The sequence below is a fragment of the Haemaphysalis longicornis genome, unplaced genomic scaffold, assembly GCF_048455015.1.
Source record: "Haemaphysalis longicornis isolate Haplotype H1 unplaced genomic scaffold, Haemaphysalis longicornis Haplotype H1 scaffold_71, whole genome shotgun sequence".
In the NCBI taxonomy this organism is placed as follows: Eukaryota; Metazoa; Arthropoda; class Arachnida; order Ixodida; family Ixodidae; genus Haemaphysalis; species Haemaphysalis longicornis.
The window spans coordinates 332,364-339,706 of NW_027526425.1; the positions used below are offsets into that span (position 1 = coordinate 332,364).

The following is a 7,343-nucleotide window of genomic DNA, read 5'->3' on the forward strand; positions in this document are numbered from 1 at the left end:
ATCCAACAACGGGAAGCCGGTAGAAAATGTTCGATATATAAATAAAAATTGCGACGAAAGCATTTGTGTAGAGCCCTGCATATGCCCAAAAATGTATAACTGGCGTAACAAATTTGTTCTTTATAATAGCGTAAATAAAAATAATTGGTAACAAAATTAGTAAACAAAAACAAAAAAAGAACGAACAACAACGTTCCAACAATGAACTGATGAACTAAAAACATGCATCTATGCACGTCCTCCAGAAAACGAACACCAAAGTTTTTTAAAAAGCACCGAGAGGAACGTTGCAAATACGAATAGAAAAAAGTTGGCTTTCGCACTCCAGGCATCTGCAGAAAAGTCCAGAATTGGCGAAGTAAAGGCAGTTAATCGCTATTATTTTAGAAATTTAAGTCATGGGTGAAAGGAAACCAAAGAAAACTTAAAAGCTAAAATAACTCGACGTCTTTTGCTACCCATGGCAAAATCTGGCTGTAAAGAACTGACGCTCTAGACAAGCGGCGTGATAATGCTACGCATTTGTAGACTATTCCCCCAAAGTTCTTCGGATTTACAGTTAAAATTGTATGGGGGTATTTACTGTCGCTATTGCCAGAATAACCGTTCGAATCCAAAATGCCGTTCGAAGTAAGTAGAAGCAGAAAATTATGGTGGCTGTAATTGCAGCGGCCAGCATGTTTTAGTTCGTACTTTTTGGAGTTCTCTTTGGTTATCTGGAATGAAAAGCTGCTTGTACAATCGCAACCCTAAAATATCCCCCCAAAATGTTTTCGATGTACCTACAAAGGCTCAAACGTACTGTATTTAAAACACGTATTCTTGGTTAGTCATGCTCCGGTTCACTAGTGTTTGTATGCATCTGTTCTTACACTAGCCCATACCCGCTTGTTTTCAGCTGGAATTAACTATTACTGGTACTTCCTGGAGGACACCTGCAGTGAGACGGTAAAAGTTTTTTCATACTCAGATAAATCAAGTTTCACTGCAAGGGACACTTGCTGGTGAATTAACCCATTATCGCCTCACGCGTAAGCACCACTTCGGCGAGCCTCTCGCTCTTTCAGATTCTTTCTTCTGCTTGATTGTGTTATGACTCGTTCAAAATATTATTCGCACGTTATCCCTGAATGCGCTCAACACTTTTACGTGTTGCGCAGCAGTGAGGTGAAAACGACTAGGAATAGTCATAGACTAGCCCTTACTAACACCAAGTTAAACACGTATATGCCTCAAGTATGTGTTCAGTTACATTCTAATATGTAAAGTCTTATTTATTGGTATTGGTAACGTGACCGCAGCGTTGAATTGCTATGGTCTCGTAATATGCTCGTGTTGGTTTCGCTGCTTGATATAGCTGGAGCTCGATGTTTAGGGACTCCTGTACACTTCCTGGCTATTCATCAATCAAGAACAATGCAATAAGCAAGCCTGATGGCCTCCGGGGGCCTACTTGGCGATTTGAATGAACTTGAAATACAAGTGTGGGCCCTTTTCTAGGGTACGTCCCGCCTGGAAAGAGTGAATCGGGGGATACCGACAAAGCTGCAGCTTCATAGCGCCTAAGGTTTTCATAATTTTGCTAGCCATAACTGCCTCTAAGCTATAAAGAAAGTAGTTGCGCACAGCTTACAAATTCTCATTGCTCGAGGAATAAACGGCGTGCGTCGGCGAAAATTTAGCGTCGCTCCGTCAACAGAACGATCGACAGAAGACGACAGATAAAACTGGAGTACACTAAGCGCGTAGAGATACAAATCACTTAGCCGAAGAGACCAGAGAGACAGACAGCGGCTGCCCAAAAGGGGGCTGATCGTTTTAATTGCCGGTGTAGTCTCTGTACTCACGATTTTGCTCTGGTGCTCCTTCGTGCACTTCCCCTCTCACTAGCCTTCCCACCCGCTCCCTGCTTGCAAAATGTCCGCTGATGCGCGTCCCATTGCGGATGGAAGAACTAGGCGCCCTTACTCATATACAGCTGACATTGCTCGGGGTAACCATAGGTTCAAAAGGCAGCAGTGGTGTTAGGCCGTACGTTTAAGCAACACGCCGTGGTTTCTTAAAATGGAGTTTTCATGGAGTGCAGGGCCCTGTACAGTTTAAAGGAATACGAAAGGAGCTCGATTGAGACTTCATGCCGACACTGCTGAACAAATGAAGTTGAGAGATGCCCGCGGATTCCGAAAAATCCACCAAACTATCTTTTTTTTAATTATTTCACTACACCTGATTACAGCTAAACAGTAAATGACGTACTCAATGACGAATATAATATTGCACAATATGCACACAAATTCGCTCACTGCTACCACCCATCATGCTCTTCGCCGCCATGTCTGACCCCTGTCTTGATGAATATGCAATTCCCATTTTCCGCCTTCGCAGGGCTCGTGCGCCCGATGCATGAAACTGCGCCAACGGGAGCTCTGTTGTCCTGACGGACTCAGTTATGACGATCATTACAACAAGACTATGAAGTCGTAACTGTTTGATTTCAATTTTCAGTAGATAAAGGAAATAATAAAAACGTTACCACCTGCCCTGCGCTTTCTTCCAGTTGTAAAGTTGACGCTGGCGCAAATAAAAAAAAGTACACCCATCTCCCCGAAGGGGACCATAAGTAGGATGCGGAGCATCATGGGGGTTCCGTTTGCCGAAGGAGCGCCGTTGCTTCTGCCATTCCTTTGTAAACGTAACAAGTTACCGTTGCAGTTCCACCTACTCTTAATAAAACGGTGGCGTTCCTTCATTCCTCCCAAAATGAACTAGTCCCATGAACGCCGTTCCTTGGAACGCCGTTCCATGCAACACTCGACATTGTCATATAGGGGTCGCTCCGGCCATTAACGTGTATATTTCCGAGACCAGACGCTTTCCCTGTTGAGTTGTTCAAACATTTCTTTTTCACTTTTTCTCCTAATACTGACAAAAACCACTAATTATCTTGCATATCTACTACATAATTACGTGCCCGTTCCCCTAATAATATCATACAGGCGCACTTTGTAGTGTTATGAGTTGGGTGTGTTAGCCCCAAAAAGCCACCCCGTTTCTTGGCCAATCCCCCACGTGAATATGTGCTGTCAGTAAAGGAGCAACCACAACAGCAACAATAAGAAAGTGGTAGCCCGCTCCCTTAGCACGCGTGTGCAGCTGCCTAGATGAGCGGATTAGCAGACACAAAGCTTGGAGTCCTGGTACGTCTCGAACATGGTCACGCGAGACCGGGAATGCCACAACCTGGCAGCAGGACCCCAGCATTAGGAGTCAGCGCACGAGCGCCACGATCAGAGCTCCCAAAGTCGCTATAGACGCTTGGTAGCTGGTGGCGACGATCCTGCCTCATGGTGGGCCGTGGAGCATGCGCTTGACGGGGTATTTACCATGGCGCCGCGCCGTATTCTCACGCCGGCGTTGTGCCTCTCTTTTAGGCGAAGGAGCACATCCTATCAACACAGGATGTGCTCCTCCGCCTAAAAGAGGATGTTCTCGACTCTAATTTAGTGTACCCACGAGCTGTTGTAGGAGTGGACATACGCAAGGCATTTGATGGCGTTCCCCACAGTACCATCATGACCAAAGCACGTGCCCTTGGTATCACAGGGAAAATGTACAACTTCATAGCGGGCTTTCTAGAAGGGCGAAGCTACCAAGTCGAAATTGGCCAAGACGCCAGTGCTGTACGAGTCAACCAGGTAGGCATTCCGCAAGGCTCGGTGATATCACCGGCCTTGTTTATTATAGCTATGCATCAGCTGCCAAGACGCCTTGCGCACGTACCGGGCCTGAAACACGTGGTGTATGCTGACGATGTCACTGTGTGGACGCAGCAAGGATCCATCGGTGAGCAGGAGGACGTCTTACAAAGAGCCCTTAACATTATTCACGACTACGCGACAGAAACGGGTTTACACACCGCCCCAGAGAAAACCGAGTTCGTCGTCATTCATAGTGGCCGACACATGCCTCTCAAACAGGAAGAAAAACGTCTTTTAAACTTTACATCGGTGATCGACTCATAACTCGGAAATCTACTATCCGAATACTCGGTATGCACCTTGACGAGAACTGCACAGCGAGCACTTGGTTCCAACGGGTCACGAGGACCAGCAAACAAGTCCTGCACGCTTTACGCAGAATCTCTAACCGCACTCGTTGAGTAAACGAACGTGAAATGCGACAGTTTGCTCAAGCTTTTCTCATTTCCCGTATCATGTATGGGCAGACGTATCATGTGGTCAACCGCACACAAACGCTCGCGCTCGATCGGCTACTTAACGAGGCCAAACGCATTGTTACTGGCCTTCCAAGGTACACACGCGTCGATGCGCTCAAGAGCTGTAGCAAGCTCAAAAACCTTTCTGAGCTCGTCGACATGCACATCCACACACAGGAGACAAGGCTTCGCGCGACAAATGCCGGGCGGTACACGCTCATGGTCCTCGGGTAGGCATCCACACATTGCCCACTCGGCCCAACAAAACGCCGCCGTGGAAAGTGACTGCACTCACCGATGGCAAGCCACTTCCGCTTAATATGGATCCCACTCTGCGAGTGCGACGCCTTGCCTATGCCAAGAGGCATGCTAAGGATACGAGCTCCCTCCCCTTGACTGAACGCATCGTATACACGGACGCTGCACTTCCGGTAGATGGTGCCAGCAACACTTGCTATGCCACTGCGTGGTACTACCAGACAAATGGGTGCCAGAACCGACGCCATCATGTATCAACAGAGGCGATGTACAGCACCCGCGCAAAGTTATTGGCCATTCTAGATTAGTTGGGGTGGGCCCTCGAAACTTCATCTGAAACTGACCCCGTTCACCATCGCGTGTACGCTGATTCTCAGGCTGCCCATCGAGCATGCGCTAATGTTCTTTACACAGATCATGTGCTGCAGAAGATCCGACATCAGGGGTGCCTAATCCGTGAACGCGGTCACGATGTTACCATCCTCTGGGTCCCCGCGCATTTTGGTATCCCCGGAAACGAGAAGGCTCATAGATTAGCGCGCGCTCACCTTCACACCGTGCTAGCCAGAGCCTCCAATACACTTTTTCCTCTCCTAGCTACCGCACGCGAGCTAGCAGATCCGATGGCAGACAAGTATTTGACAAAGGAACAACGTGCGGCCTACCTCACAGCAGTTGGCAATCCACTCTTGATACCACCGCTCCCCTCGGAGATATTCACACGGCGACATTCTGTCCTGCTTCGAAGAATTCAGACAGACACACTCCTTACTCCTTTTTTTTCTGAACCTTTTCCACTGAGGTGACACACCACCGCCTGTAACTGGCATCGGCTCCACGTGCAACTGCCGCGTTGATCTCGACGACCTGTGTTGGGAGTGTCCTCTCTACATTCCAGCTAGACTTCGTGCCCTGGCCACCATAAAACGGGGACCCTGGCCTTCTTATCTCCAGACATGGGCTTGTCCGGATCGCAAGCCTCCGGGTCGAGCCACCGAGTTCTGGCCAGCACTCCTCCTATTCCTTCAAGACGCGGCGGCGCCACCGGTTGGTGATCGGCTCCTCGACAGCCACAAGATTCAAGCGTCCCCCACTTAGCTGCCTCCAATGCGTCCGTTAAAAAAACGGAGGCAGCCCAAGCCTTTCCCTCATCTATAACACCGTAGTCTTTCCCACCGCAGTGCCCTCGGCACATTATAATGTAGAATAAACGTGGTTTCATTTATTCCTCGTCTACCCTTCATTCTTTGCTCCATTCGCCGATATGCTCCCTTGTCATTATTTGTGACTCGCTTGCGAGGGCAATCGCTCTCGTGACTATTGATTACAGTGATCACTGCTTAACCTAACAAAGCCGGCAGAAGTTATTAATGCAGTAGAAATAAAAAGTAAGTGCAGCAGGCCCTTTTCCAGTGACCCCTGCAAAAGAAAGTAAAAATCACGGGGGCCCCGGCTTATTCTGTTGTTTTAGAGCAAACCTCAGTACCTCTACCAGCCAATGGTTCTTTCGTCGCTTGCGGGACAATAAACTCCCAACGTGGCTCCGGAGGGGGAGGGCGGTTTTCATTCACATAGCACAGTCTATATGGCCTGGGGGATTAACCCAGCGTTCCCCGCGCGCTCACGTCAGCGGGAGCATCGCTGCGACCCGGTATTGTCATATGCTCTAGCGATGGTTGTTTTGGGCCTGTTACGGCACAGCTTCGCGTCTATTGCGCGCTTCCTTTGCACGGCTTGATTCAATTGTTCGACAGCACCTCCTGGTAAAGGGGACATGACGGAAGTAAGTGGTCGTACGGCACAGATACGTGAGAGATTGGTTTGCAGGGCGAGAAAAAAAATGTAGAAACCACGTACATACCGCTAGACAAACGCTACCGTTTGTGGACTGCTCACCAAGAATGAGACTCCGTTTTCTAAATTGGTGAATACCAATTCGGTTGTGTTTTATTAGGTATTACAAAAAGTGAAAGGAGCAACTTGTAATGATAAATAGCGATTATAAGAATTGCCTCAATTTTCTCGCAATTCTCAAACCCACTAAACTGACTTGTTTAAATCGGTATAAATGGGAATCACCAAGCTCACATGCGGAATTGTTTCAGTGTCCGCACTTCTGTCGCGGCGTGGTGTAGTCCCGGGTTAGCATACCGGGATGGCAAGGTTCCGGTGTATTACCCTTTGTATGATGCTCCTCCTCGTTTCCTTTCTGCCGACGCACGTCTGGGCAACAGTTGCGGCGTCCGCCGCTCAGCACGGCCATGGCAGAGGCTTCTGCGCTTTGGAGGCCGCCCCTACGAATTCTAGGTAATGGGAGGCAGAATCTCTGGTTTCAGTCTTTATAGAGTCACGTGTGGGAATTCAAGTGACGTCGCTTCGCAAATTGCTGTGGGTGTCGTTTACAGCTTTGCTTTCTAACCACCTTCACAGCGTATATTGGAGCCAATTTTTTAGATACAGAGCATCTGATTCACTCGCCTTGTCCCTCCGGCGTCGTCGTCGTCGTCGTCGGCGTTGTCCACCCCTCCCCCATTGTTCTCGCCGCTCCAGCTGCGCTCTCCGCCGCTCACCCCCTCTCCTCTCCGATAGCGAACACTCTCTCGCGAGAGGCATTGGATTGGATTCGATGGGATTGGCTTGGACTGGATTGGAGTGGATTGGCTTTGTAGGCTTGGCTTGGATTGGATTTGGATTGTATTAAAATGGATTGTGTTGAATTGTGTTGCGTCATAGCCGTGGCACGTTGCGTCATAGCCGCAGCAGACGCGCTGGTGCCGGCGCATGTGCAGTACTCTCCCTTCCGCGGTTTCCTCTCCTTCGGGCGCGCTGCGCATATAACCGGTGTGCCGCTCTCCGGCGAAGCAACATC

At 48.8% G+C, this 7,343-nt stretch overlaps 1 pseudogene; it reads left to right on the top strand.

The window, feature by feature from the left end:
- The first annotated feature begins 4,174 nt into the window (after positions 1-4,174).
- On the top strand, positions 4,175-5,572 carry LOC144148022 (uncharacterized; annotated as a pseudogene).
- Positions 5,573-7,343: the final 1,771 nt, after the last annotated feature.